This window comes from Alligator mississippiensis, chromosome 1, assembly GCF_030867095.1.
Source record: "Alligator mississippiensis isolate rAllMis1 chromosome 1, rAllMis1, whole genome shotgun sequence".
Taxonomy (NCBI): domain Eukaryota; kingdom Metazoa; phylum Chordata; order Crocodylia; family Alligatoridae; genus Alligator; species Alligator mississippiensis.
Window position 1 is genome coordinate 380,891,583 of NC_081824.1, and position 9,820 is coordinate 380,901,402.

A 9,820-nucleotide genomic window follows, 5' to 3' on the forward strand; every position below is an offset into this window, starting at 1 on the left:
CCCACCTGATTGTGGGGGCTTGGGTGATTAAGACACCTCAACCCACCTTTTACTGGGGTGGTAACTAGCCTGGCATTTCTTGGGAGCTGTCACGCCACAAACAGCCGCACCAGGGCACCCATCCCCAGCAGGGTGCAGTTATAGGTCATGCCCAGGACCAAGAGCTGCCTGCTCGTACCTGCCAGATGTTTCATATAGCAATTTAGCTAAGCAATGTCTCTGACTGGCTGCCAGTAGGAAACTGCTTTGTTTATATTGCTGTCCTTTGCTTTAAAATGTCTGCCACAATCAGGCACCTGCTGACTGCCTGACTCAGCTCTTAAAGTGGCCAGCACTACAAGTGCTCTGCCACACATTTTTTATATTTCTCATTTATTATACATGTGTGAGATATTCATTTTGATTAAACACAATTCCAAATAGTAAATATACTATATTCATATTTAATCCAACACATACACATATATATGTATATATAAAATTGACTTCAAATGAAAAAAAAATATTTATATATTGGGGATTTTTTTATAACTTATGTGGCTGAGTGTACACTAGATGTAGACTGCACAACAGCCCAAGACTACTGTGCAGTAGTGTCACATGGCAGTAACTGTGACGAGACACTACTGCACAGTTGTCTCAGGCTACTGAGAAGTCAGCATCTCGAAAAAGCTGTTTGTCAATGTTACTGCATACTAACTCCAGTTACTGCACAGTCATTTAGTACTTTTTTTATATGACATTGTTGTTACTGTGCAGTCAGTACCTTATGTCGATGTGGCCTGTTTCTGCAATATTTAGCTCCGGTTGCTCAGCTACAAAGTTGAATTTAAGCATTCATTATTTCTTTCTTTTCCTGGGATATATCATTGTAACTTTAACCCTCCAGCATTAAAATAATATACAAGAATGAGCATACAGGCTGAAGCAATCTATCAAGAAGTGCTAATACACTGCGATTAAAGGTATTTGACCCTAGTACCTTATGAAATCAAGTGAAATAATTATTAATAAGTGTGTTCTCTTATCAGATGTATGCTATTTCTGTATGATGTGTGAGTAGTGCTACTGATTCACTTTAAAGAGATACTTGTGAAGACTTCAAATTCCTCTCCTCCTAACATATTAGTCACCACTAATACTGTTCAAAAAGGGAATAAAGTGACTGTGTAGCTGTGACATGGGGCCAGATGCCATGTATCCAAGGCTGCTGAGGGAGTTGGCTCCTAGCCATCATCTTTGAAAACTCATGGCAATCAGGGAATGTCCTGGACAATTGGAAAAGGGCAAATATAGTGTCCATCTTTAAGCAAAAGAAGAAGGAGGATCCAGGAACTACAGACCAATCAGCCTCACCTCAGTACCTGGAAAAATCATGGACCAGGTCCTCAAGTAAAGCACCTGGAGGAGTAGAAAGTGATCAGAAACAGTCAGCATGGATTCATCATGGGCAAGTCATGCCTAAACAATCTGACTGCCTTCAACGATGAGATGACTGGCTCTGTGGATGCAGGGAAAGCAGTAGACATGACATACTTTGACTTTATCATAGCTTTTGATATGGTCTTCCACAACATTCTTGTAAGCAAGCTGAGGAAGTAAGGGTTGGATGAATGGACTGTAAGGTGGATAGAAAGGTGGCTAGATCATTGAGCTCAGCACATAGTGATCAGTAGCTTGAGGTGTAGTTGGCAGTTGGTATCAAGTGAAGTGCCCCAGGGGTTGGTCTTGGAGCTGGTTTTGTTCAATATCTTTATTTATAATCTGGAAGATGGGATGGATTGCACCTTAAGCAAATTCACAGATGACACCAAGATAGGGGGTGTAGTAAATACATTGGAGGGTAGGGATAGGATTAAGAATGACCTAGACAAATGGGAAGATTGGGCCAAAAGATATATCATGAGATTCAACAAGGACAAGTGCAAAGTCCTGAACAGAAGAAACCCATGCATCAGCATACGCTTGGGACCAGCTGGCTAAACAGTAGTGCTGCAGAAACAGACCTCGGGGTTTCAGTGAACAATAAGTTGTAAATGAGTCAACAGTGTGACATTGTTAGCAAGAAGGCTAACAGCATGCTGGGCTGCATTAGTAGGAAAGTTACCAGCAGATTGAGGGAAGTAATTATTTCCCTTCATTTTGCACTGGTAAACCCACATCTGGAGTAATGTGGCCAGTTTTTGGCCACCCACTACAGAAAGAATGTGGACAAATTGGAGAGAGTCCAGTGGAGGGCAACAAAAATGGTGAGGGTGCTGGGGCACATGACTTCTGAGAAGAGGGTGAGGGAACTGGTCTTATTTAGTCTAGAGAAGAGAGAACTCAGAGTGGATTTAATAGCAGCTATCCACTACCTGAAGGATAGTTCCAAAGAGGATGAAACAAGATTTTTCTCAGTGGTAGCAGATAACAGGGTGAGGAGCTATGGTCTCAAGTTGCAGTAAGGAGCAATGGTCTCAGGTTGCAGTAAGGAACCGTTACAGAAAAAAACGATTTTTCTTATTTCTAGCCTAAATTTTGTCCAGCCTAAATTTTCCCTCTATTAGCTTGTGCCCATTGGTCCTTGTCCTCCCTTGAGGTGCCCTCCTGAAGAGTTGCTTCCCTAGATCTTGATGCTTACCCCTAACGTATGTAGCAGGCTTACCTTTTTTGGAGCTAGGGTTGAGTCCCAGGATCGAGGGTCTGCCGTTTGATTGGTGGAGCCTGCCCACCATTCCAGAGGCAGCACAAGGGAAGAAATGCCCTGCCCTTTTCTGAAGGGAGGGGGCAAGAAGCAGCTGAACTTGAACTGGAACTGCTCCAGCCAGGTCTGGAGAACTTCAGGGGTGGAGCCCCTGAAGAGTATAAAAGGGGAGCAGAGACAGCCATCCTTGGGACCCTGCTTGAGCTTAAGTGGTGCAAAAATCAGCACACGGGGATCAGGCTCTAGGAGCTGCTTGAGGTAGCTTGAGCCTGAGAACCCAACAAATGGCTGGGCAGTCAGTGTGCAGATTGGCACATGGATAGCTTGCCCTGGGAGTAGCTCAAGGCTGCTCAGCCCCTGCACAGTGTACAGATTACCACACAGAACGCTGGCCCTGGGAACAGCTTGCAGTGGCTCAGGAGTCACCCAGTGCTCAGGTCAGCACATGGAGAACCACCTTGGAAGCAGCTCATGGCTGCTCATGTTAGCCCCGGCCCTAGGCCAAGTGACTGAAGCCCTGTAGTACAGCTCCACTTTTAACTAAAAGCACCCCAGTGCCCAAAGCAGGGCCTGGGAAAGGGGAAAACCATTGGGGGCACCACTGGGGAGAGGCTCTTGCAGGATCAGCCACCAAGGGAAAAGCCTTGAATTCTACAGAGAGGAAGCGTTACTGGGGAAGCGGGCCCCATGGGGGGGGGGGGAATGACATTGGTGAGGAGGGACTGCCGCCTCCACCCTCCATTGTGGGAGGGGTGTGTCTCTAAAGGGGAGCAGCTTCAGGGAAAGCGCTTGGGGAAGTGCTGAGTGCACTTCCTATTCTGACTGATATACAGCCAAGCCCTCAGATACCACCGCATTTGTACTGAAGAGAACACCTGGGATTGCCACCTCACCAATCTTAAAAAGGCTTTCACCCAGCAAGGACACTCCTGCAGAGAGGTAGATCGCACGTTTGAAAGAGCCACCCAGATACCACGTGAAGAACTACTGCAGTACAGAAGAAACCCCCCCACAAATCACACACTGCTGGTTATGACGTGTCACCCCTCCCTTGAACCTGTACAGAAAATCCTCAAAAAATTGCAACCCATACTAGACGGAGACCCTATTCTTAAAAAGATCTTCCCAGAGCCACCCATCCTAGCCTTCAAACAAGCATCGAACCTCGCCAACCTCATCACCAGAAGCAAACTTCCTCAAGCCCAGAACACACCAAAAGGATCCAGACCGTGCCAGGACAAGAAATGCAAAACCTGCCAACACATCTCTACCACCCCCACAATTACTACACCCCACAACAGAGCCATCAGCATCCCAGGATCTTACAGCTGCACCTCCAGAAATGTAATATACCTCATCCAATGCACCAAATGCCCTGATGGAAGATATGTAGGAGAGACCAAACAACAACTGCACACCAGAATGAATGCACACCAGAAATCCATCAAAGACAGAAATACCCAATTACCGGTGGGGGCACATTTCTCACAGGAGGGCCACTCTCTCTCCAATCTCTCAGTCCTGATCCTCAAGGGAAACTTACACAACACTTCCCAGAGATGAGCCTATGAGCTCCATTTCATCAGCCTCCTGGATACTAGAGATCATGGACTAAACATAGACATTGGATTTTTGATACATTATAATCTGCCTGGCAACTGACTCCCCAGCCCAGCCCCTGGCTTGTTTACTTTTCATTCCATCCAGGAAGAGCACGCACCAACTGCTGAAACTTCCTTAGCCTGACGAAGGGTTTTTGAACCTGAAAGCTTGCTTAACTTTTCTCCAACTATTTGGTTTGGTCTAATAAAAGATATCAAATTCACCCAAGGAACCTTGTCTTCCTATTCTGAGGTTGTCGTGTTAACGGCTATATAGCTAGGGGTATTTTTAAGGGGGTTTATATGGTTTATGTGTGATAATTTCTCAATATATATATTGGTATTGTTATTTGTGAAAGTTTAAACAAATATTATGGTTAAGTAACTATCCCTATGTGTTAATTGTGCTGTATAGGTTGTAAGTTATTTGGTTCATGTTTGGTGTTATATGTGAATTGTGGAATATTAAATATTATTATATGTTAAGTCTTGTAAATAGTCTATGTTTTATATTAAGCATCTGTATTTATTCTTGTAATAAATTTTACATAGTTAAGTATTTGGTTTTGGCCTAGCTCTATAGAGAGGGGGAAAAGCCATGTTAGTAGCTGACCCCTTCCTCAGCACCTTGCCTGACCACCACCACTGTCATTGGAGGACAGGGCACAGTCCCTGGGTGTACCCAGGCTACACATACTTGTAAGCAGCTGTCAAGTCACCTCTCAGCCTTTTCTTACTCAGACTGAACAGGCCCAGTTACCAAAGTCTCTCTGCATAGGGCCTATCCTCCAGGCCCCTAATCATATGGGTGACCCTTCTTTGTACCCTCTCAAGTTTGTCTACATCCTTCCTGAAGTGTGGTGCCCAGAACTGAACACTGTACTCCAACTGTGGCCTCACCAATGCTGAATAAAGAGAGAGCATCACCTCCCTGGATCTATTGCCAACACATTAGCTGATGCACGCCAGAGTTCTGTTTGCCCTGCTGGCAACCTCATTGCACTGTTGACTCATGTTCGTCTTCCGGTTGATTGTAACCCCCAGGTCCTATTCAGATGTTGTGCCAGTGAGTATAGCACAACCCATCATGTACTTATGGTGAAAGTTCTTCCTACCCAGATGAAGAACCCTGCACTTCTCCCTGTTAAACCTATTCTGATTCCATTGCATCTGTAAAACCAGTTTGTCAAGGTTATCCTGGATCCTTACCCTATCCTCTGATGTGCCCGTGTTTCCCCCACAGCTTATTATCATGCACAAACTTAATCATTGAGCTTTCCACCCCCTCATCCAAGTCATTAATAAATATGTAAAAGAGCATGGGTGCCAGTACAGATCCCTGGGAGCCACCAATGGAGATGGTCCTCCAGGATGAGGTCAGCCCATTGATTACATCTCTCTCTGTTGTTGTACCAACCCTGGCCCTGTTATAACATATAAAAAATAAATTTTATATTAAATACTACAATGCATGAAAGCATAAGGATGACATAGCTAAATACAGTTTGATACTACCTATACATAGAGATCAAAATGCCATATAGTAAACACAACCCAGAAACCATGCACAACACCTCACAAGCCCTTCAGAATATAGTGAGGTCCTTACCAAGACCCTACAAGGGCTCAGTAGACCCTACCATGTATGAAACATTATGACTGTCTATTCAGTGCCAAAAACTAAAACCTGTTCAGTAATTTCCTGAGGCAACCACCACCTTACCCAGTTGTCACCATCTCTTCCTTCCCGATGAGTTCCAGAGTTATTCTTTCAATCCACTTTCTGAAGAGTGCCAAGAGCTAAAATTCTGTGGACAGCAAATAATATATGGAATATAATATAGAAAGCAAGCAAATATATGTTTCCATATGTGTTTATATTAGGATTAGCTCTAGTGTGAGCTGGGAGTGCTCTTAACCATCTTCAATTTTTTTTTACTCCGATAGCTACTCAGCAGGATCTTTCCCCCCCCACCCCACCCCAGGCTGCCTACTGCCTAATAAGAGAGGGGAAAGCATCACCCTATCTGTTCCATTTTCCAATTCCCTGGTAGATTGTGGGAGTCACAGGATGGCAAAACATAAGCACAAGTAGCTGTGCCTAAGGTTAGGCAAGTGTCTAGCAAATGATGGCTTCCCTTCTCTCATACAGCCAGAAATCAGACAATATATGAGGTGCAAGGGAGAATTTGAGAACCCAAAACCAACCAAAAAAGACTTTTCAAACCTCTTCATCAGCCTCACTGCAGCTTAAAGTAACCTATGTTGTTCTACCTAGCATAAGAAAGTATGGCACCCAAAGGACAAAACACTCTCTAGGAGGCAGCCAGGATACAGAACATTCACTTTTCACAACATGTCCTTTGGTCTGAGGGCCACAAAGTGTAGGCACTTGGCTATGCTGGCCATAAATCCATTCAAGACACCTGAAACAGGAGCTTATGTGTTTCCACTGTCTTTCCCATGCCTGAACAGCACAAGGGACACAGCACAATAGAATAGGACAATAGAACAGAAAAATCTTTCCCAAAAAATTATTGTGGCCCTTGAATCTTTATTAAAACATGTTATCCTTTAGGCTGCAAACAAGGACACATATTTATGTGGTATTACTTATGGAAATATTTAAAAAATACAGCAACTCTTACATGTGAAAATTAGCAGGACTTTACAAGGACTCTCTGCAGGTATCCAGATATTATTTTACCACAACATACCCTAGTTCCTTTCACTTTTCCCTAATTATATATGAACTGACTAGGACAGTATCTGTGTCCTAGAGAATGCTCAAGTGTTACAGCTACTGTGAAGAACTGATAGATAAAAACAATCCACCTCTATCCCATCTGTGAGTTACACATCTTACTATCCCAGGATGCAGACATTTTTCCTTTTGGAGTATAAATATAGAGGTTGAAACAGATACTAACAATAATTGATCTTGCCATTAGATTCAGCAGGCCACTCTCTGAATCGGAGATAAGAACTGCAATGTCTGTATACCTCAGATTACTGTTCTACTTCTCATCAATCATTAGATGTCCTTGTAACCATCTGATAGCATTCCAACTTCAATCTATGTGAAGAAACTAGTGTCTCATCATAATATCACATGCCATTCTCATTTCCAGCAATACTGCTTCCTAATTTCTAGAGGTTCATCTGAATGATCAGAGATTCAGGTAATATTTCTAAACTACTGTTAGTGATCTACTATTTCACATAGCTCTGTTTCAGAGAAGAAATACTACAGCTCAATTACTGCAAATAGGCATTTATTAAATGACACATAATCCTCAAAACATAGCATGCTAACAATGTGAAGAATATATTTAAACAAACTGCAAATTATTGCAAAGAAATCACACAGGTGATTGTATGTAATTTGCTAGATTATTAGAAATAGCTTGAATATGTACTTTAGATAAGGAGGGAAAACACAGACACATAGTCACACACCCTGAACTAAACATTTTTTATTTTGTATAACATCAAAGAACTAATTAATAAATGTATATGATTGAAGCCAATAAGTATGTGCTTGAACCTGTACAACCTCTCTGCCTTAAAATCACAGTGTTGGAAGGGCTGCTCAGGATAAAAAGGTGTAATCCCAAAACTCAAAGAGGAATAAGATATAAAAAGCCATAGGTTAATAGCAGTGTTTTATATAGAACTTTACATTTTAAAATGTAATGAAAGCTTTGGCTAAGATGGTCCCAACATACTGAAGAACCATTTGTGAGGAAGTTTGTATATGTTCTAATCTAAACGCTTTGATCAATAACAATCTTAATTATAATGGGGGTGGGGGAAGGATTAGAATTCCATGATTTATGAGTGGTCATTTTGGCCTTCATGTCACAAACTATAAAAGCCTTTAACCAACTGCCTAAATTTTAGTTTGTGTATGCTCATTCTGAGATTTCGTATTTGCTCAAAATTCAGAGTACATTATAGCTTTTTCAATTGACAGTTAACTGACTCTCCTCTGTTTAACTGAATTCAGTTTTAAGATCCCTTTTCCCCCACATCTCCAGAGAGACATGGCTTTAATGGAGCCAGCTGTATTTTGCAAACATTACAATTTCATTATGTTTTATACATAATATTCAATGTACAAAATGTTAATATAGTTCAGTTCCTAATGCACAAAATAATGACTCTCCTTATCCTCCACTCATTTTGCATGAAAATGAATTTGATTGTATAACAGAACAATGAATGAATTGTTTAATGGCCACTTAGTTTTAGAAATGCTTGCTCTCATTTAAATAATTCTAGTTATGAAAATGCATTTGTACCCATATGAGATAATACATTCTACAATATTCAAAGCACTGTTTAAGGAAACTTTGAACAAGTGTTTTTTAATTGTTTAATGGAGCTTCAAAATGTAGTGATTTTTAAAAGCAAAAATATTCAGTGTAAGTATTGGGCAGTTTAACCTGTTAAATTGTTAGATATTGTGTCAAGAGAAACAAAGAAGTCACTATTTTTAAAATGCATCTTTATAGTAACTAATCTTTTGGTCTAATAAAAATGAGACTGTCACCTGCTTTGTTTCTCTCTCCAAAGTCTCAGTTATCTTCACAAAAACAAGGAGCAACAAAACAAGAGTAGGAACATCTTGAGACTAATACACTTGAAGGAAGACTCAAGGGAAATGAGAGCAGGGAACTAAAAGCAACCAATCTGACTTCTGTCAAAGATGACAAAAGGAATCCCCATTGACTAATAAGCTGATTTCAGTGACAAATTACGATTGTTCTAAGTAACCAAAACACCGCAAAACAGTATGGTCTTAATTCAAATAGGTGTTACCAACAGGATCTTAAAGGGACAGGTGTTAACCTAAGGGTCCTGTATCCACCAGTCACAAACATGATGAAGTGAAGATACACAACTACAGCTTCTCAAGGACAATTTTTCAATGACTATTTGAGGCAGAAGCAGTACATATCCCATTAGAGTCCCGACATCTAATTCTGACCCCCTAAGTAGGTTTTTTCTTGAATAAAAATAGAAGTAGCCATAGAAGCTAGTAAATATTAAATCTCTTTAGCTCATTTATTTAAAAATATATGCATATGTAAATATCAGCAGGAAAAACAGCACATTGCTGTCCCACTTGTGCCCAAGATATAGAGCAAACTATTTATTTGGCATATATTCACTTATGATGGTGGGCACTTACTCTGCTAGTCTCATTGATAGTTTTCTGCATTCTGGTGTTATAACACTTCATACACTTTTTTGAATAGTAGAGCTTCTATTTATCCCTTCCCCAACTTAAAAAAAAGAAAACAAAAACTTTCTGACGAAGTGTATACTAGTATTACTTGATACCAACCATAGTAATATCATCAGTATAAAATTCTGCTCATGGAAAACTGAAAATTTAGGGGAGTTTGACATCTGATTTAGGGTGTTTACACTAATGTAATTATTCTTTACATATATGCAAAATAAAAAAAGGTGCACACCATGTCCAGTTCTACACTGGTACAACATACTCAAATCCAGTGTAATA